At 42.6% G+C, this 22,613-nt stretch overlaps 1 protein-coding gene across 2 annotated transcripts in view; it reads left to right on the forward strand.

Annotated features, from left to right (window-relative positions):
* The window catches only part of LDLRAD3 (low density lipoprotein receptor class A domain containing 3), a 158,268-nt gene that overhangs the window by 106,241 nt on the left and 29,414 nt on the right, over positions 1 to 22,613 (forward strand). The gene's annotated exons all lie outside the window — the stretch shown is intronic.

Genomic DNA, 22,613 nt, shown 5'->3' on the forward strand with positions numbered 1-22,613 from the left:
TAGTTGTTTGGCAGAAAGTCAAAATCTGATTCTTCAGAGTAGGGGTAGAGGGGAAAATACTTGATTTCTGTGACACAGTTCATTAAAAATTCATACATATGGATCTGAAAATGAAGCATTTCTTTATGTCAGCATGAGTTACAGTGGGAGCCGTGACACTATGCCCAAGACTTCAGTGTGACACTATGCCCAAGTAATCACATCGGCATAGTGGTGCCTTTCCATGTGACAAGAAAGGGGAAAGGTGACTTGGGCTCTGGATGATGGAAACAAAATGTTTCTCTTTTTTGCCTAAGGGCTTTTCTTGTAGATGGCAGCCAATTTATTAGGAAACCTCTCTATCTTAAAGCTTAAAGAGCCCACTTTATTCTTTTATTCTTTTCGTCCACTTGGTTAACAAACATTTTATCTAGTCTCAGCTATTGGTAAGGTGCATATAAATGAGACCTGGCTTGTTTTTAAGCTCCCTGCTATTTCTACTTTCTTTCTCAGTTACTCTTCCCTGACCCTTTACTTTAAAGTCGTCTGACTTTTACACTGCCTAGACTCCACGCCTTTTATTGTAAATAACGTGGTAGTTGGAAACATGATCTAGCCCAGTGCTTCTGAAACTGTAACGTGCATACAGATCATCTGGAGATCTGTCAAAATGAAGATTCTGATTCACTAGGTCCAGAATGGGGCCGGAAAGACTGCATTTCTCCCAGGCTCCTAGGAGATACCACTGCCACTGATCCAAGCCCCACACTTGGAATATCAAGGCCCTCATCTGCACATCTCTTCTGGGTCAAATAGTGTCCCCCCAAAATTCCTGTCTACCCAGGACCTGTGAATGTGACTTATCTGGGAATAGTCTTTACAGATGTAATCAAGTTGAGATGAGTGTATTAGTCAAGATTCTGCCTGTCTTGCCTGTCTGTCTCTGTCTGCCTGCCTGTCTGTCTATCTATATCTATTGAGAGAGATAAAAAAAAGAAATTGATTAACTGGTGTTAAAGGAATGGGCTCATGTGATTGTGAGAGCTGGCAAGTCCAGAATCTTCAGGGCCAGGCCCACAGGCTGGGGACCCAGGAAAGTGTTGATATTGCAGTCTTGAATCTGAAGCCATCTGGAGGCAGAATTTCTTCTTCAGAGGACATCAGTCTTTTCTCTTAAGGTTGTCAACTGATTAGATAAGGTCCACCCACATTATGGAAGCCAGTTTGCTTTACTCAAAGTCTACTGATTTAAACGTTAAAAGAACTACCTTCACACTAACATCTAGACTGGTATTTGACTAAAACGTAGGTACCGTAACCTAGCCAAGTTGACATGAAATTAAACATCACAGTGAAGTCATATCAGATGAGGGTGGGCCCTAAATCCAATAAGACTGGCCTCTCTCTAAGAAGAAGGAAATTTGCATACAGACACATAGGACCATGTGAAGACAGAGGCAAAGAGTGGATTGATGCATCTACAAGCCAAGGAATGCCAAGGGTTGCCAGCAACTACCAGAAGCTAAGACAAGTCAAGGAAAGATTCCTCCCTAGAGCCTTTATGTTCTTTTAAACCACCCAGTTTGTGATACTTTGTTACAACACTCCTGAGAAACGGCTACAGTATCCTAAGTAATAGGCAGTAACAAGCCCAAGAATGTCATCATAAATGCTTGACTTTTCTGGTAATCTGCTACCTTAAAAGATGGATCTAGAGTCTGGATCTAGAGTTAGTGCACAAACTAAAGTATTGTATCATAGACGAGGAGTTCAGAGCTACCGAGGCTGGGAATGAACTGGTCAGGGCTCCTCTCTCTTCCTTCAACTTCAGAGTTGATCTGGAAATGCTTATGTGTCTCCGCTACTTTCTCTTTTCGCTCTGCCTTCAGGTTGCAGGGCAGATGGGTGACAGATGAGGAGGAGTTAAATTTGCTTTTCTTTGAAGGAACTCTACTCGTTAAAATGTACCCCACTGAGATTGCCATTTGCCATGAGTAATGCATATTTCATTAACATTTGCTTTAAAAACCAACAAGATCGTAAAGTCAAGATTACTTTAGCCTAAATGCTGTCCAGATTTAATATGCATGATATAACCTCTCGGCATAGCAATAAACTTGAGCAGGCATTTTTGATGCCTCGTTGATGCTTATTTTTAACAGGAAGAGAATCAATACTTTGTGAGGGTTAGATTAACAATGGGAGCTTTCAAGAACCAAAGAAATAATTAAAGTTATAATATTAACAAAGCAACATGGTTGTAGGAAAATGGATAGACAGTTTTATTCTGTCCCCCCCACCCCCACCTCGCCTTAGGCATGTTCCTTGGCATTTTCAGAAGGAGATGGAATCAGGAGGTATTTTTCTGCTCAGGAATGTTTAAGTAAATGTCAGTTGTGATCAATAGGGTAGCCTCCACAAGGAAAGCAAAGCTGTAAATGTCACTCATTTCACTTTTCAGAAATAGTTGTGTGTGTGTGTGTGTGTTAGAGCTGAAGTCTGAAACCTGTAAATTCAACTGTAGCCAGGGGTTAGCAAGCAAAGTTACCCTGAAAAAGTTGAGTTCTTCTCAACAGTGAGAACATGGAGAAACCAGACTCCTAGGTATTATGATTTCTCGACTATCTAATTCAGCAAATTAAATGACTCTTAGGAATGCTTCGAGGTGGTCTTCAGACAGAACACAACCCACATTTCTTCGAGCTTGAAAATGATGCTTTTAAAAGACTGTTGACATTTAGGTCGAAGTGTAGCTATAAGGAGTGGCATGTCATGAGTAGTGACTCTTGTGTTCCCATTGTAGGACTCACTCTGCTTTTTGACTCCCCTAAAAAGAGTCTTCTAATTACGGATTTGAGTCAGTGCAAACTCCTGTTATCCAGCCTTAGCTAGACCCTTACTAGTCCCGGGGTGAAACAAATCCTTCCCGTTAATCTCCTGGGGCTGGCGTCCCATCTACTACTGCAATTTTAAGCCATCCACACTCTCAATCCCCGTGCCCCATTTTACAGAAGCTTGTGCTTCACGTTTTATGGAGTAGACGTGAGTTTCTCCAGCTTCCTTTCTACCTCAGGATCTTGCATTCCTACTGCTCCTCCCCCTCCACTGTTACGGATTTTCTTTTGAAAAACGTCACCTTTCTTTGCCCTCCATGGTTCCTCTGCCAACGGGTCTTCCCACCTCCACATTCTCCCTCAGGAAAATCCATCCTACACTCAGTGTCAGATTTATTATTCTCACTCTTACTTCTCATGTTAACTCCCCCACTAAAACCTGTTCCAAAGACCACGCTCCCCCACTTTGCGTTTTAGATTACGAGTGAGCTCCTCACCATGGCAGCCAGAGCATCGATTCCAGTGTGCTTCTTCGCACCCTAACCCTGTGGCCCAGCAAAACTGGACTGTTTATCGTTCCCCAATCAGATCTTGCCATTTCCCACCTCCCACCGGCCAGTGCTATTTCCCCTCACATGGACTATTCTCTTTCCATCCTTACTTCCTAGAATTGTTTCCGTTCTTCAAGACTCATCTCACATAGCACCTACCTCATGAATCGTACACTGATCCTCACACTACACCAGAAACCATCACTCCCAGCCCGGAGCATCCATCGCATTTAATTCGTGCTGCTTTCTCAACACTTTTGTTGGAGTGCTTATTTTCCTGATATTTGTTTCCCTTTATTCTGCGTATTCGAACAAGCTTCTGAGGCCAAGAGAAGTAAGAGAGTGCCATGTCACCTGAAGTGTGGGCCATCTGCCTTAGCTGGCATAAGCCCTCTTTATTTGTGAACGGGATTGAGCCATGAATAGGACAGAGTCTGTCTCTATTCGTAGCTTAAATTTTTCTCTGGCTTGAATAATGATGAGTCTGAGGCAGAATGCCCTGGCTGATAAGGGACTCGCAGGGCATTCGTTAAGCACAGATTCTTGGGCTGAATCCTTGGAGATTCTGAATCAAAGGGTAGAGCGTGGAAACTTCTGTTATTAACAGGCATCTCCGAAGTTTGTTGGTGCTCAATCCCCTTTTGAGAACCGCTGTTACAGTGGACCATATGGATCTGAGTTTGAATCCACTTCTGCCGTTTCCTAATTGGCCCACCCAGGCAGCTTCCCTGTCTGTAAAATGAGCATAATCATGCCTGCCTTTTTTAGGCTACCGGGGGGATTAAATAAAACAACGTGTGTGGAATGGCCAGCCCACAGCTTAGATTGGAGAAGACCCTGTGAGTGTTAGTATCTTTTTTAAAGTACTACATCCAATTCTGAATCCTGATTCCAGGTGGTCTTATCTGACTCAAGACGCTATCATTTTCCTCCCCAGAACATTATTTATAAAGTCCCTTCCATCCTAAGCCAGCAACTCTTCTCCAGCTGAGATTTATCTTTTTCTTCACCCCATTTTGCTGCTTGCAGTCCCACGAACCTGAGCGGCCAAGGACACAACTTCAACGCTGCTTCTCTTAGAACATCTTTTTGTTGGTGTCATTTCTTCAGCATATTGTCGAGGATCTGCTTGTGCCAGACACCGTTCTAGACACTGGGTGGGCATAGAGCAGTGGACAAAATGGGCAAAAATTCCTGTCCTCAAGGGACTTATAGTCTAGGCAGACTAGAAACATGATAAATAAATAGGAAGATGCCCAGACCTCTGAGGCTGAAGCAGAGCAAGGGAGGAGCATAGAAGGAGCCAGGATGGAGGGGAAGCGGGAACCAGATGATGAAGCTCTATCTTTATCTTTCACTCCCAGCGAGATGGAGCAGGGAGAGGGTTTTGAGTAGAGGAATGACGCAAGCTGACTCATGTTTTCACAGGCTCTCCTTGGCTGCTGTGTTGAGAATGGACTGTAGAGGGCAGTAGTGCAAGTGGGAAAGCAGTTCCCTCGAAGCCATGAGTGAGAGAGAATGGGGCCAGGACCAGGAGGTTCCAGTGGAGACCGCGAGGAGTGGTTCGGTAGAAACGAGCTATGTTCTGAAAGTGGGTTCCCTTGGAATTGCTTATGGATTCGATGTGGAGTGTGAGAGGAATCGAGGGTGACCTCCAAGGTGTTTAGCCTGAGGAAATGGGAGGACAGAGCGACCAATAGCAGAAATGGGGGGTGCGTTGAAGAAGAACAGGTCAGAAACTCAGCTGGAGACATATAATCTCTTGAAGTTAAGTGTGGCCTTGGGTAGCTGATCTCTGGCACTTATTGGAACCTGCTATGTGGCTGAACATTAAATTTTTAAGGGTACAGGACTGGGATGAAAAATAAGTCTTCCTCACTACCCGTGCTGCCCTGAATAATGACTGTTCGATTTTGGTATGGGTTCTGGGGGTTTTTTTGCTGATAATATTTTTCTACATGTTATGCATACCAGGCTCTGAATTCATTAAGTGCTCGATAAGCATCTCCTCACAGTAATTCTTTTATCAACGCTTTGAAATGTAGGTGCCTTTATTATCTTCATTTTACAGATGAGGAAATGGAATCCTATGGAATCACTTTCCCAAGATCAGTGAGGGCAGGGGCTCATGGTAGGTCTTCAGATTCAAAAGCCTCAGCTCTTGACTGTTCTCCTGGGAGCAGGCACTCCAGGCTTTCATGAAGAAGCCTTCTGAAACTTCTCTAGCATCTCTTGCTACGGGGTTGGATATGAGCCATTTTATGTAGACCCTACCTAAATTAAATTAAAATCGACTAATTAAATGTGGCCTCTTTCAGTAGACTGCCATATTACTAATTACAGCTTTCCTTCTCTCTTGAGAAGGCAGCTTACCATTGTTTTTGAAAAGTTGCTCTATTATTAATGGTTGGATAATACTTTGAAAATGTAAAGTGTCATTAGATTGTTAATAAGAAGGCCCTGAGGGGGAATAGGAGTCTGTTTTGCCTGCCTGCCACACACATACAAACCGCCAGCTCACAATTGACCCCAAGCATTAGAAATAAACGGTCAGACTGACTGATCTTCGCTGCTAGGAAACAGCTTATTTTGCCTTCCCCGACTTTGGCCCTAACACTTTGATCTAAGCCTGCAGATAACAGAAAAGAGAACTTATCTAGACAGGAGCAGTGGAAATAGCTGGGAACAAATCATCACAGTGAGAAAGAGAACTAAGGAAGATAAATTGATCAGCTTTAATGGGTCTCTTCAATACCCTACCCATGTATTGTCTTTTATGTGAGGTTTTCTTGACAGACTTCTGACCAAGAGAAAACTAATTATTCCCTTCTTTGTGCTTCCTTTGTATTTTATATTTTTCTCCTAATATTCATTGATCAGCATCTTTTTCAATTTCTCTATTGACTGTGAGCTCCTCAAGAGAAGAACCATTTCTAACTCATCTTCGTGCCAGCTGTCCTGGTGTTTGTTGAATTAAAAATGAGTGAATTTTCCCACCATAAAAGATTTGCTTATACACACATTCAACAAAAAGGTCTTTCCAATTCCAGAGCTGTACCTAAGGGAGACGAAAATAACAAAAACAGACCTTAAAGAGTTGTTGGCTTCTGTGCTTGAATTCACAATCCTGAGCCACATGCCTCTGTCAGGATCAAAGTGAAAGCCCATTGCCTTCATCGTGAAGAGTGATGCTAGTACACTTAGAGCAGGGCAGAGGAGACCCGATGCAGCCAAGAAGACAGCGAAGCCCTGAATCAAAGAGAGACCAGTGGAATGGTCCCCAAAGCGGTATTGTGGCCTCTGAGTCTCCCGTACAAGGGGCCAGCTGCATCAAGCTTTCCAAATCAAAGAGAGACCAGTGGAATGGTCCCCCAAAGCGGTATTGTCTCCCGTACAAGGGGCCAGCTGCATCAAGCTTTCAGAAGACCTGCTGTTCCATCTGTCAGGAGAAGCATGCAAAGTGTGTTTACTTCCAAGTGCCCAAGCCACTGTGCTGAATGATAAAGAAAAGAAGGAGAAAGGAGACAGAGAATGCAATTGCTCTGGAACTACAAAGCTCTTCAGCCCTCTCAGCCGAGGCGGCCAAGTCTTTTTCTTACCTGGGACTCTCTCAGGCCCAGGAAGACTGCTTTCCAGAGGGATAGCAAGTTTAGGTGAGATGACACAGTGTACCTTCACCTTCAAACATTCTTGATTATTAATTCAGATTCTGATATGTCAACATTGGAGGGATTGATGAGAATGTACTTATGCTGTTTTTAAAATCTGACTTTACCAAATCTCTCTGTTTTAAAAAAAATAGGGTTTTCTTTTCTTTAAAAAACTTTTTTTTTTTTTTGCTTCTAGTATATTGCAAAAGTCTTTTGCATTCTTACTAAAAGGTTTCTATTTAAATAGATTGTTTACGTCTCACATTAAAAAAAAAATGGATCAGCTTTAAACCGGAAGTGGCTTCGCATTCTTCTTGCTTGGAAATGATCCCTAGGATGGATTTATGTCCCAGCTAGGAAGTTGTTGCTTGTGATCCAGTCCTTTCCAGACACGGTAAATGAAGTTTGAAAGTACTGTATATAATGCTGATCACCAAGAGGTGTGCAGGTTTGTGCGTTTCAGAGCTCCACGGCCCCCAAAAATGATAAAAGAGACTTAGGAAGTAAGTGTGGAAATGTAGGCAAGAAGTAGAATGGTTTTGAGTGACCCTCAGAATTCAGTCTCCCAGGTTCAAAATTTGGCATCATTCCAAATTTTTTTTTTTTTTCCCTCTCTCTCCCTATTCGCTTCCACCCCAGCTTGCTAAAGATAAGGAGTTCCAATCTCAGCAACATCTGCTGCTTGTTAGTGCGTTTGCACGGCTGAGAGACTTGCTCCACTTGGCTTCAGAAAGTCCACAAAAGCCCCTTACTCACTTGTTCTGGAGTGGGGACAACGGAAACTTGCCAGTCACCTTCAGTTTCCTGTTGAAACTCTTGCAGACCCTTGGCAGTGCATGATACCATTCTGCAGGGAAGAACATCATCACAAGCCACGAAGGCTTTCTCCCTTCATCTGTCATCTTCTGCATCTTTGGGAAGGCGTTCTAAGAATTACCAGGGACCATGTGTCTCAGTCCAATGATTCATGCTTTCAGTTTTTGTTAGACACATGCAAAGCCTGATATTAAGCATTAAGCAAAGAAGTCGGGGTAAGACAGCGTGTCCAGAAAGTTGCTATCTTTGAAGAAGCACAGGGAGTTTGGAGAGAAAACAAGAAGGGAGTCTCTAAGGTAGGGTGCTACAGTTCAAGAACTGGATTCATCATTTATCAAGAATGGTTTCCAGTTTTTGAGATCTTACAGAGTACTAGACACTGTGCTGAACACTTCATACTTGTCTCCAGGATGTAGATGGTGGGAGGCCTGTGTTACAGGTGGGTAAAATGAGATAAAGGGTGAGTGAGCCAGCCGCAGACACACAGTGGTAGTTAGGCAACTTTCGAGAGGTACTTTTCACAGACGAGCAACGTGTACTTTTACCAAACACCAATTTAAGCAAAGGTGATAAATTTTTACACACTCAAAGCAAAATTTTTCAAAAGTAAAATGTCATTTGCTTTGGAAAGATAGAGATCCTGGATTTCAAAACATGTCTTGATTTGCTTGTTTAAACCCCATTGAATTAAAAGTAAAGCACATTGATCATAATATAAAGAGAAATATTGCACATTCTACCTAACTATTCTGGGCGAGAAAGGTACAGTCAGTGAGAGGCAAAAAACAATCTGGTTTGGACAAAACAAAAAAAATCACTTCTAAAGTCTGCCACCCAAAAGTCACAATTTAAATACTTCTTAAAGTATAGATGGCATCCACACCTGCTAACGTTGTATATTTCTGGAACCCACCCTAGTCACAAAGAATCAAAATAAGTGGATTACAGCCCCAGAATCCATGTTTTAACAAGCTCCAAAGGTGATTCTGTTGCATACTATAGTTTGAATTTCCTTTATGCCACCCCACTTCATGGCTGTTAGCCGCTTGTATGAATTTCTCATCTTTTTGTGTGTCTTTCTGCTGCATTCTGAATAATTTCTCCTGACCTGTCTTTCAGTTCATTTGCAGGCATACCTCAGAGACACTGGGGGTTTGGTCCCAGACCACTGCAATAAAGCGAGTTGTAATCTTTTTGCTGGTGAAGGCTTTTGCCTTCAATTTATAAAAATGCAATATATGAGAAGCACAATAAAATGAAGTAGGCCTGTATTCTCATTTCATCTGTTTCTAATCTATTCAATGGGTACATGGAGTTTTTAATTTTAGTTACAGTATTACTTCTAGATGTTCTGTTTGGTTCTTTTTTCAAATTTATTTGGTCATTTTTAATAGCTTACTGTTCCCTGCAGAGAGATATATTCAAGCTTTTATGCCTTTAGACATAGTAAGAATATTTATGACCTGGCCTGATAATTTTAATATATGCAATCTTTACGTGTCTTTGTCTGATGTCTGCTGTTTCTACTGGTCTATTCGTAGTGCCTTGGTTCTTCAAGTACTTGGTATTTTGGGCTGTATACCACTCATTGTCTTAAAAAATTATTTGTCGGATTCGAGGGTTACGTAAAGATGCCTTTATCCAGAGAGCTTTAGCTTGGCTTCTGCCATGTGCCAGGGAGTACCACCAGTACGTTATTATTCCAAACCAAGTTTATGAGGGTCCTTGGACAGTCTAAGAAATGCACTCCCATGGTACGCAGTCCAGGATGGGGCCGCCCGCAGTAATAATGCCTCCACATCTCCCTTGTTGCACCTGTTGGAAAGATAACTCTCCCTGCAGTCCCCTGAGGAAGGGGGAGGAGGTTTGCCTCTGGTTTATCCTGGACTCCAAGAGTTAGCTCTTTGTAGTCCTGCCATAAAGGAGGAGTCTCCTTTAGACTCCCAGCTTTGGGCAAGCCCTGGGTCTTGACTCCAGTCTTTGGCAAAATTCAAACCTAAGTTTGGTGCAGATCACCATTGCTCTTGGGGAGAAGTTATCTCAGTTTTCCAGATGCTTACCTCTCACTTTTTATCACCTCTTCAATGATATTAAGGTTTTTTAAAAAACATTTTACTCTAGCATTATGTTTATTTTTTTCCCCAGTAGGCAAGTTGATGCGAAGAGATAACCCACCATATTATTACCACTGGAAGTCTCTGTGCTGGAGTTCGATAACCATGCTTCTGTCCATTCCAGTCCACATTCATAGAGAGCTAGAATGAAAGCTTGTTATTGGGAAGAATGCTACACTTACTTTTACCCAAATCTTTCTCTTTTGTTTTCCCTAATGGGTCTCTAGGTATCTCCAATGGGATGGGCTCAAGTCTCAAAGCAACAGTTACCTTAATGCAATAAAAAGATCAAACAGTGAATTCTTAGCTGGGTATTCGGGGAATAAAACCACAGCTGTTCAGATGAGCTTGGGCTAATCTTTCCTCTCATGATCACTGTGTGCCTCCAGACAGTAAATGCACTTTGATTAATGCAGTGGCACAGGATGGCTTGTGTTCACTGCAGAGAATGATAAATGTGAGTTGGAAAGAGCACTCTGGTTTCCGTCATTGAAAATTGGGTAGACAGTCTGTACCTGGATTCTTTTGTTCTTGTTTTCATTCTTTTCTCAAATGGATTAATTGGCCTCTTGAGGTGAGAATGCCACTGGTTCTGAAGGATGCCTCTCTTTGCCACATTATTGCTCGCCCTTCACTTTGCTCCTGAAAGTCACTCTCGAAAACACACATTCCTCTCCACCTGAGAAGCCTGATTTATCAGCCAGCTCCTCAGAGAAGAAACAACAAGATAAAAACCCCTGGCTATAAAACACCGTTATGCATTATGCTCTGTGGGTTTTGTGTCTAGACAGAGCTAAGAGCCTCTTCTGTGGCCCTAGCAATACCTCGAGATTACTGTATATTTACCTCTTTGTCGAAGAAAGATGGACTTGACAGTTTTATGTATTAGACAGAGGCCACGGAGTCTGGCAAAGAAAGCTTTAGCCAGGAAGTCAGGAGATGACACTTTCAGCCGTAGTTCTGCCAGTCCGTCCCCAACGAGAGAAAGCATGGCCTCGCAGGGTTCCAATCTTGACACTATCACATTAATTCTGTGACCTTGGGTAAGTGACTCACATCTCTGCCATGGATAAAATAGAGATAACGGTAGTACCTAGGGCATGGTATTGTTGTAAAGATAAATCATGTAAATTGCTTAGAATATAATGCTTGGCTGTAGCAAGCACTCAATAAATGTGAGCTATCGTGATTATTATGCTAGCCCAGAGGGACTACATGCAGGTAATGTCAACGCCTGGAAAATAGTCTCCTGTTCCTGTGAGTCACAGGAGCTAAGAGCTCCCATTTTGAAAGGAGAAATGGACAATGGTAGCTGGTTTATTTGAGAGAGCTGGTCCACCTCCAAGGAGCTTTGCAGCTCATTACATCCTTGCCAGACTGATTGCACGTGTGGTCTAGAGTTATCATGTTCATTGCCAAGAGACATGTGAGTTGCTGAGCCAGGAGACACCCACATTAGGAGTATACAGAATCAGGAAGTCTGGAAAATGCAGAGAGAAGACTAGATAGCACCACGAGGCAGGTGCCGCTTCGGGATTAGTGAGATGTATGGAGTATGAAGCTCTTACTGGACCAGCCAGCTCCTGGAATTGAGACAGCCCATTCCTGTGTTTCACCACGGCCGAGTGAGCTCATTCTCCACAGATCCACACATCTGTATATAGCTAGGAGATTGTGTTAAAAACGAATTCCCTTTGTGGGTTACCTGGCTTTATATATTTGTCAGAAGTCATTGAATTAAAATTATACCATTTTTTTAAAAGCTTTTCTTCCCCTTAAGTTGGTATTGGAGTTGGCGTAGATGCCCAGGTGGTTGTCATGGTCTGAAGGGGATCTTTTTGTGGGTATCAAGTGGGAGGAGGTACACCTGTTGTATGTCTCTAACAGAGATGCGTGACCCGCCCCCGACTCCTACCAACCTTGGCCCCTTCTTAGCCTCCTGTCTACCTTTCTCTGACTTCTTATTACCTTCACTTTTCTTCCTAGATTCCATTTCCTTTTTTACTCTTTTAATTTATATTTAGTTTTTTTCTTTTGTATGATCAGAAATAATATATACACGCTTTTAAAAAATAAAACCGGGCAGAAGTTTATAAAGTAAAAAGTGAAAGTCTCTCCCCACCCCCACCCTCATTTCCCAGAAGTAACCACTGTGAGCAGCAGCTCAGTGAGAATGCAACCAGACATTTTTTGTGTATGTATCTACGTGTGTAATGCAAACATATAGACAAGTAGACACATACAGACACGTATATAAGGTTTTGTTGTTTTACATAGAGATGCAGTCATTCTCATGGTTCTTCTCATGGTTCTGCATCTTGTTTTTATCACCTTATAGACGGTGGGTATCTTCTCATAACAGTACTATAGAGCTGCGGCCCATTCTTTTCAGTGGCTATAATATGTAATATGTTGTTTTGATATATTTAACCATTCTCTTTGCTGTATTTCTAACCTCAGTCAAGATGGAGATATATATATATATATATATATATCGCTCAGCTGAGAGATAGACCCATTGTGGAATGGACCCCCAAAAAGAATTCCACTCAGTCATCCCTTTTCGGTAACACCGTCTTGGATTCTGGGGTATGTTTGGTTTGGGTGCTGTGGAGTTGGCTGGCTTTGGACAGTGTTGGTGGAGTAAGAAACACTATTCTATGTCCCATGTCTGTGTGACTAGAGGACAATCTTTTGAACGTCAAAGGATGATTTATAAGATTACTGGAAACAAACCTCTCTCCTCTGAAGACAGGCCAAGAAATGTGAGATTGACTTTTAGGAGATGAAAGTGAGATTTAAGTAATAGCAAAGCCTTGTGTTTCTATAGCACTGCATGCTTTTTGAAGTGCTTTCATAGTCATTATCCTATTTGATCCTACTTAGAACCCTGAAAGTACATAGGTTGATGGTTGTTATCCTGAAATTGCAGTTGACACCAGGAGTAATTATAAGTAGGAATCAGAGCTAGAATTAATCCTTTTTTTCCTACTCCTGGCCTAGGGTTCTTTCCACACTGAAAAGTGCATATTACCAGGAAGAGATTGGTAGCCACAGCAGAGACACCTGGGATCCCGTTAGCATCCAGGCACACCTGAAAATCCAGGTGCCCTAGATAGCTGAGGTTCAAGGGAGCAAATGATAGGACTGCCTACGTTTAAGACTTCTTGTTTAGAAAAGTAGCTTAGACACACACATTTACCTCTGTTTCCTCCTAAAAATCTACTCCAATGATAGTCTTTAAAGAGTAAACCTACAAGGACAAAAAAGAGGCGAAGAAAAACCACCAATAAAGATGGGAAACAAAAGAGTGAGTAGTAAGTGACTTAGTGGGCTCAGAAAATGGAATTTTCACTGGCACCCAGGAGAACCAAAAACAAACCAGATTTACTTCCAGAGGGCCTCGGGGATTGGCAGCATGAGATAACTCTGGAAACAGAGGGGACAGTGGGGCTGAAAACAGGACAATTGTTTGGGAGCTGTCACACTTCCACATCCTCTCCTTACCTGACTCAGCCAGGTAACTGCCCCTTTCTCACTCAGGCAGAAGACTAGAGTTTATTCTCTGGTGATGGTGAAGCTGAGTGTCTCTGGAATGACAGATGTCAAGCATAGTGGAAGATGGGGTCCCTTTCTGAAAACGGATCTAATGCAAGTTGACATAATGAAAGTTGAAACCCCTAATTCTTTTCACCAAGTCATTTCCCAGAACATGGTCAGCCAGGCTCAGGTGCCTTGCAATCGGGAGATTAGAAGAGTCTTCTTTGGGAGAAATCTCATTACCTTCAGAAATTGGAGATCCCCAGTGAGATGGCCCAGCAGAATCATCTCATGGTGAAACCTGTATTCGACAAACCAGACCCAAGAGCTTTTTAGTGCCCCATGCTTAAAAATGAGCGGTCAGTGAAGAATCACCAGACACTTGGGGAAAGCCTTGAATATGAAGAACAGAACACTCACACATACACACACGCACACTCACAGGCACATACAGGGCGGCGGGGGTTGTTACCTTAAAGGAAACAACCTATACAAGAGAAGAAAACTTTTAAAAATTCTAAAATATAACTGAAGATATTGCATTCTTGAAATGAAAAACAGAATCCCTCCCCGCCACCCTTAAGGAGCAAATAGGAAAGAACTCAAAAAATTTAAATATGAAAAAGCTGAGATATAAATTTGAGGTTATATCCCAGAAAGTACAAAACCACAAAGAAGTACAAAATAAGACTGAAAAGATAAGAAATCTAGGGCATCGTTAGACTCACATTCAGACAATAGGAGTTCCAGAGAATAGAGAAAAATGGAGGAACTAAAGGAAATTCCTCCAGAACCCAAGGATAGACTTTTCCGAAAGGAAAGAGTTCACCTCATACTCAGATCCTAATGAATGAAAGTGAACCACACCAAACACATCAGCGTGAAATTTCAGAACATTGGGCAAAAAGGTCTTACAGGCTTTCAGAGAGGGCATTAAAAAAATAAACACACAGATAAAAGCAGGTTTTATACCAAGGTTTGAGAATCAAAATGCCATCAGACTTCTTGGTAACATTGGACATGAGTCAACAGTTCTGAAGGCAGTAAGTTCAAATTCTGTATCATAAACACATTTTCAGAAATGAGAGAAAAGTGACTTCCATGCAGCCCTTTCAGGAAACTACTAATGGAGATGCTCTACTCAAACCAAGGGAGTAAACCGAGAAAAAGGAAGACACGAGGTAGGGAATCAGAATCCAACATAAGAGAGAGGGAACCTCCAGCCATTGATAAAATACTTAATGGATTCGAATGTATTGAGATATTTACAAAGCTAGGGAAGTCTCTGTGTTTAAATTAGTGAAGAGTACACACACACACACACAGACACACACACCACACACATAATACTAAATATATATTTATCAGTGAGAATTATAGATAATACTAAACAAATGGAGGAGGAAAATCTTTATTAAGCAAAAACATAAAGTTTCACCAAGAAGAAAAGTGTTGAAACCATAATACACGACATGGTGTGTCAGTGAATAACATTTTCATGAGCAAGATAACAAAAACACTGATTCTCTAAAACTACTGTCTAACTAGGGGGCTCGAAAGTGGGCTTGAAAGTAGGTATGCACGTGGTGGTGGCTAAGATGGTGATAAATGAGTTAAATCCTCATCTTCCAGAGTGGAAAGTCAATAGCTTATTCCTAAAACTGAAAATCAAATACTCTTATAAGCATGTTATTTAGAGATGTGGAGAGAAAATAGGAAAAAAATTTCAACTGAAATAGTAGAAAATGATTGCTTGTGGCAGGGGAGGGCCAAAAATGCTATTTCTTTTATCAAGCCTCCTATAACTATTTGACTCTTTAAATTGTGTGCACATGTTCCTTTGATAAAAATAAAAATGGAATTTAAAGAATGCACTGGGAGGAACAAGTGGTCGGTAACAGCACTTGTACTGTCAGAGAAAAAGCCTTTTCAGGTATTTCTGGCCTCGCCACAGATGGCCCAGGCACGAACACCTCTGTACGTACCCCTAACTTAGCTCTCATTCTTGAGCCCACCTTAATGATAGAAGGCACAGATGCAGAGGGGTGACATTTCAGAAGCCCGTGACTTGACTTTTTTCTCTGCAGGATGAGTGGTTTATTGAAAAATCCAATTCTGAGCATTTTGGTCTACCACAAACCAGAAGAGATGGCCAAGGTGCCCTCTAAGTGGGTGTGGGTCACACACAAAGTATCACAAGGCCCCTTTGTAGAGTAACTTATAATTCTGCCCTGGTTTTTAAAGTAAAACCACATGGCATATATCTGGGGAGCAGAATAAGGATTTATTCTCTTTTCTCACACACTTCTAGGCAGCTTGGATTCAGGACACTGGTTATGGAACCTTCCTTTACAAGCTCCCAAAGTAGAATGTGTTACCTGAATTCATCTCCTGGCACCCTCTGGAGTGAATGGCAGAGCCTCCTTCTCTGAGATGGGGTCCCGCCCTGTGCTCCCAGGCACGTAGACCAGCCAGCCAGGGTCAGAGGGGCCGAGGCGTGTTCTCATTAGCGTCGTCATTCAGAGCATGAGCTTTGGAGCCAACCCAAACTTGATCTTGATCTTGATCTTGCTACTGACCACTGACTCAGAGGAAGTGACATCACTTCCCTGAGCCTTCATTTTCTCTTCTGTAAAGTGGGGATAACACTAGTTCCTAATGAATGACGGGGCATAGGTGTGCTCGTAGAACAATGCCTATCACATACGAGCTGTTAATATTATCTTACCTGCTTCATATTAGGAGAGTCACTGACTCTCTGAAGCTCAGTTTCCTCATTTGCAAAATGGGGTAATACTGCATCTCCTGAGATTGTCGTGAATGTTCTGTGAGCGGATATATACAAATTATTTAGCCCAGTTCACAGCAACTAGTGAGAGCTCGTTTCACAAAAGTAATTATTACTTCCCTTCCTGTTCTCTTCCACAGCCTCTGTCCTCATTCAGGCTGACCGTTCTCTTGCTTGGCCACCGAAATAACTTCTCTGGCCACCGTCTCTCATTTCTCCCTCTCTTGCTTATAACTCATCTTCCATACAGTTGCCAGAACAATTTTTCAGAAACCCTGTTTTTATCACTTCCCACCCCCGCTGAGGAGCCCACGGCGGTTATAAAATCAGACACCCCAGCCTGTTATGTAAAGCCTCACACGGCTGTCCCCTTCACATGGCTGTACTGCTTTGCCTCTTTTCTAAGTGGCCACCTTCTTCCTCATCCGCTCTTGTGTCTACTGCCTCTGTGGGCTGTGCACCATCACATGTCCCTTCCAGCTTCCCTTTTAAGAGCATCACCCCTTATTTTAAGAGTTGATTGGAAACTCACTTCCATTAGAAAGCCTTCTCTAATCACCTCTTTATGCTACAGCCAGCACTGGTCTTGGGCAGTTTCGGGTAAGTTTCCCTAGCTGAGAACGCCACTAGGTGGTGGGACAGAGCATGAGGCTTTGGAGTGTGACAGACTAGGATCCAAACCTTGGCTCTGCTGCCGACTAACCTGAGAGACAATGGGAACATAATTTTACCCCTCAGTGTCCTCACTTGTAAACTGGGAATTTGTGAAATGGGAATAGTGTCATTATTCTCTGTTTCCAAATGAGGACATTGAGAGGTAAAAGAATGCATGAAATCCTTATGAAATAACTGCCTACATCTCTCAGTGTCACGTCTGGCATTCAGTTGCTTACGTATGAATTCTCTTCCCTCCGTTGTTTCATATGTGTCTGTTTTGTTGCTTTGATGCAACGAGAGCTCCTAAGGTGCAGGGCCTGGATATTTCGTTTGAGTAACTTACCCCCTGTATCAGTCAGTATATGCTAGCTAACGCTGTGGTAACATATAAGCCCCAAGTCTCTGCCATTTAAAACAATAGAGGTTTAGTTCTTGCTTGCCTGCACATCCATCCTGGATTAGTAGGGCAAGCTCTTCTCATTTTGGTTATCCAGGAAGCTAGGCCGCTCACATGTCATTGTCCTAAGCAAGTCACATGACCAAGTCTAACTTCTAAGGGGACAGAGAAGTCCAATCCTACTGTGTATCTGGAAGGAGAAAAATTCAAGAACGTTGGTCGACCTCCTGACAACCATCATATCCTCCAGGAGCCAATCAGGCTTCATGCACAGAGATGCCTGCTTGAAAACTTGGTGTCGCTGCTGAGTATATAGTTCCCTGTCAGGCACTTGGAATCTTGGTGATTAGGTACAGTCTGGTTCTCTGTGAGTTCATGGTTCTCTCACTGCAATCCATAACCTTTGCCAGAAACCCAGAACGAATCCACTTGTCTCAAGACTTAACCATTTCTCCAAGCACTGAGGACACACAAAGAAAGGAACTTCATCCTGTCTGAAATCGTGACCAATATTCAGGGATTCTCGTTCTCTAAAGTCCTGTCATCCTTGACTCATTTATTCATTTATTGAACAAACACTGTATTTATTGAGGCTTGCTATGTGCTAAGCACTGTTTTATTTACAAGAATATATGTGATAACCAAGATAACGGTAGTGGTAACCAAGACAGACATGGTCCCTACCAACTCAAATTTGACAGCTGGGCAGGGAAGGCCATAGACTGCAATGGTTGAGAATGGGCTTTAGAGTCAGACCACCCACCTGGGTTTGCATCACTTCTTAGCCACTGTGGGCAAGTACCTAAACCTGTGCTTCAGCTTTATCATTTATAAAACGGGAATGATAACCATATTTTTTTATAGGATTGTTATAAAGAGCAAATGAGATAGAGAATCCAAATTAAACTTTAATAAAGATGTTGGCATATAGAAAGCCCCTGGTAAACATTAGCCACGAGCTGTCACCATCACCATCATCGTCATCATTACCATCACCATTAGTATTAGGAACAGCAGTATTTAGGACAAATGGCAACACATTGAACCAAAAGGGTAGATTTTGCATTTTCCTATAAGGACCATATTAAAAAGGATTGCGTTGCACGTGAGTCCTTGAAAGCCTGTTTCGTGAGCACCTGAAGCATCCCGTGAATGCTGCCACTGCAGTCACACCTCACCACTGTTTATGACATTGTGCTGGGACCAACTAATTCCTGTGATTGGCCATTTATGTGATTTCAACCAACCCACTATGGGTGGCTTCTGAAGTCCCACTGTCTTAATGCCTTTTGAACATTTAAGTAGCTATTCACTATAAAGGCTCAGAACATGAAAAGAACAGCAGAATATGTAATTGAACATTTTAAAACAGAGAGAAAATGGCTAATAATTCAGAAAGCCAGACTAAAGGGCTATAAAGAAGCCCCATGATAGATCAGACCAGTGCCTGGCATGCTAGTTTACGGCCATTGTTCCCAGGGAAGAATACACTCTCAGTCCCTTTGGGGCTCCCTACCCTCAGTCACCCAGGACACTTAACCAGGCAGTAACATGGTGGGTTTGGCAGGAAGGACAGGAGAACCAGAAAAATACCATATGTGCATAAAACTCAGACACTTCTGCGTCTGTATGTACTCTCGCATATGTGCATAAAACTCAGACACTTCTGCGTCTGTATGTACTTCGCATATGGCATGTGAAGCAGAGGAAGTCACCGCTCATCAGCCGGATGTCACCTGAATCAGGGGCACACTTGTGCCACAGTCAGCCCAGCCCAACCCGTTGCCAAAATATTTATCCAGGGGAAAAAAAAATGTGCCCCATCCAAAAAGCCGGCCTAATTAAATCCTGACAGATTGCTGCTCTGTTTCACAGCTGCCTGGTGGCTGGATCTGTTTCTAAGCTCTGGCAGGAATAGGATACATCTGGCTTCACTGAGTTATTTAATATCTTTGGCCTGAGCCAAGGAATGGTAGAAATGGTAGAAAATGTGTTCTTATCTTACTCGAAGACACTAGGGAGTGGGGAAAAGTATCTTCTTTTCTTTTCCACCACTTAATTTTAAAATAATCAGAACGGGAGGGAGGGTAAATTCATCTGCAGCCGCCGGAGTGTACTTTGCATTCCATTTGTAGGACAGGTTGGCAGCGTATGGTAATTCCTGTAGACTTTGAGATAGGGTGGCAGTTTAACCATATCAAATGCTTAATGAAGTGAGGCTCCAGCTCATCAGTATTCATTGTGGCACTGACATTACATTCGCTAATCCTGAAACAATAAGCTATAAGGAGACGCTTTCTTTCTTGGTTTGAATGAATGGAGCAGGCTGATTTCTTCCAGTTTTATCCCCTGCTTTAACCTGGAAGGATGCCAGCGTGTTGGGTTTTGCCCTGGGGAATTCATATCATGTGAAAAACTTAAATCAGGTCTGTCTGCCGGTACCCACGGTCCTAATCCATTAAGTATTTCGAGCTAACAATGCACGTGGGGCCCTTTAGCTCCATAGACAGGCGTGTTCTGCTAAGACCATGCAAATATAACCGCTTCTGCCTGCTTTTTAGGGAAGAATCGATAATTCCCCATGCTGGCATGGTCTTACCCAAATCCTTCACTGTATGCACGAGGCACTTGGCACGTATTAACCTTACTGGTGTACACTTCTCATTCTCCAGGGTCGGGTTCTCTGACTGTGCGCTTGGGAAGGTTTCAAATGAAGGATCGTCTTTCCCTTTGATTAGCCACTTACAAGGAACCAGAACCTTTGACTTTATCAGGTTATGGGAACTTGAGTCTGAAGTCCTGCTGTAGAATGTGTAAAAAGAATGGCCTGGATCCCTGTTGGTCCCTAGCCCCTTCTGGATTCAGGAAAATTAAAACACTGAGACTTATTTCAATGAATGAGCCTGTGTGGAGCATTTTTCTTCAGAGTCAAGCACTGCTGTCTGAAAGGAAATTTCTTTCCAGAAATCTCTGGTTTTTCATAACTCTCATTCATTGTGCCAGTTCATTCCCAACGGTTGATTTTTTTTGGTTTTCCTTCTTCATCTAAAAACGAAGATAACGTTTTTAGGATTCTAAAAATGAAATCATGATAGATCTTTTACTAACAAATCTCTATTGGGTGCCCTTGGGTGCTAAGTTGAGTGCTGGATAAAAAGGACAGTGTCATGTAGTTGTTATGAGCACAGACCCAGGAGCCTGGCAGCCCAGGTGCAAATCCTTGTCTTCAGTCTTTAGTAACTGTGAGGCTGTGCTAGGTGCACAACCTTCCTGTGTTGTGATTTCTCCTTCGGTAAAATGGGGACGTCAGCCATACTTACCACATTGTAAAGTCCTCAGAACAGCTCCTGGCACTTAGTAGGTGTTGTATAAGTGTTAGCGGTCGCCGCCACCTTTGCCGCTACTGCTGTTGATAGTATTATGATTTATCATTACTATTTATAGGTGCTGGGAATAGAATTGTCCACAAAAATGAAACAAAACAAAAAAAACCCACCATGGTCCCTGTCTTTATGGAGCATAAAGTTTCCTGGAGGAGGCGGACACTACAGAAGACTGTAGTGAAACTATAACTTTAGTATGTGCTATGGTGGAAAAGAGATCAGTTCCAAGTGAACAGAGATAAGAATTGTCCTAATCAAGAAAGTCAGCAAAGGCTTCTCCGAGGAAGGGATGATTGGCCTGAGATTTAAGGAAGGGGAGGCATTAATGTTGACAAAATAATTAAGTCAGATAATATAGTAAAACACCCACCAAAGTCATCTGTAATTTATCCATCCAATGATAACCACTATTAACATTTTCCTATATAGGCTTCCACATCTTTTTTTTTAAATGAATGAATAGAAATAGACACATATACACATTTTCTTATCCACAGAAATGGCATCCCGCTCTTATAAAAATTATGCTGTTCACTAAAGTCCTTTCTTTTGCTTTTCTGTGTCAGCCACCAGAACTGACTTCTGTATTGCTGAGAGCCACCTAGACCTTCCAGCTCAGCTATGTACCCACTTACTGCCCTGCCCCATCCCTCCTCTTCCTTCCCAGGAGGGAGGACAGGTCCTCTCACAGAGCCAGCCCTTCATTACTCCCACCTGTCAGCTCTTATCACACACCCAGTGACTGAGCTTCCATCTATCTGCAAGGCTACTTTACGGCACCATTTAAAGCCTCCACACTCCCTGCCGTTTATTCTCCAGGAGCAAGTAACATCCAGAAGCTTTATCGCTGTATCTGAAAACCTAACTTGGGTTTACGACCAGCGTTTATGGGCCTAGCTGGAATAGGAGGCTCTGTTTAACATGTGGAGGAAAAATGTATACACATATGCATCACCATATTTCTTAAACCACCTCTCATATTTTGGGAGCCAGAACTCTAAAGATTTCCTATTAAGGAATTTGCTATTAAGGTTCATAAGAGATCCCCAAACCATATGAGAGTCTTGGAGGATGAGTTGTTTGTCTGAAATTGCTGAAGGCTCAGGTCACTAAAAGTCACCTTTAAAGGAAATGCTTTCATGGACTCAAAAACAATAAAAGAAAGAAAGAAAATCAATGGCTGCTCCTACCTCTTTCAACCCTCGCCCCCCCTTCATCTACTCAATGACAGTATGATTCATTCATTTCCTCTGTGGTGCAATGAAGACATGTCTGCTCTCAGGATGAGGACCCTGTTAGCGTGCGTGTGTGTATATATGCATTCTGTCTCATCTGGGCGGGGTGATAGCAGCTGCAGAGCATGTGCTAAGCCTTGGCCTTTTAGCAGACCCTACCCACCCTCCTCTCTGTCACAAAGACTTGTCTTCCCCCTCTTGACTTGGTTTTCCTTTATCTTTTCCTTCATATGCTCACGGCTTCAGCTTGAATCAATCCAAAATGTATCAGGTGAGTAACCAAGGTTATTCAGTAACACTGTGGAACAGGTCAGTCTGTTCAGGCTGCCATAACAAAATTCCATAGACTGGAAAGCTTAAATGACAGACTTTTATTTCTCACAGTCCTGGAGGCTGCTGAGTCCGAGATGAAAGTGCAGGCCAGTTCCGTTCCCGGTGAGAGCTCTCTTCCTGGCTCGTAGATAGCCGCCTTCTTGCTGTGCCCCCACATGGCAGGGAGAGAGAGAGTAAGCTTTCTGGTGTCTCCCTTTTATAAGGACACTATTCCTACGATGAGAGCCTCACCCGGATCTCATCTAACTCTAATTAACTCCCAAAGACCTCACCTCAAATACCATCACATTGGAGAGTAGAGAATTCAAGAGATGAATTTGAGGAGAGGACATAAAT

The sequence above is a fragment of the Pteropus alecto genome, unplaced genomic scaffold (assembly GCF_000325575.1).
Source record: "Pteropus alecto unplaced genomic scaffold, ASM32557v1 scaffold71, whole genome shotgun sequence".
NCBI lineage: Eukaryota > Metazoa > Chordata > Mammalia > Chiroptera > Pteropodidae > Pteropus > Pteropus alecto.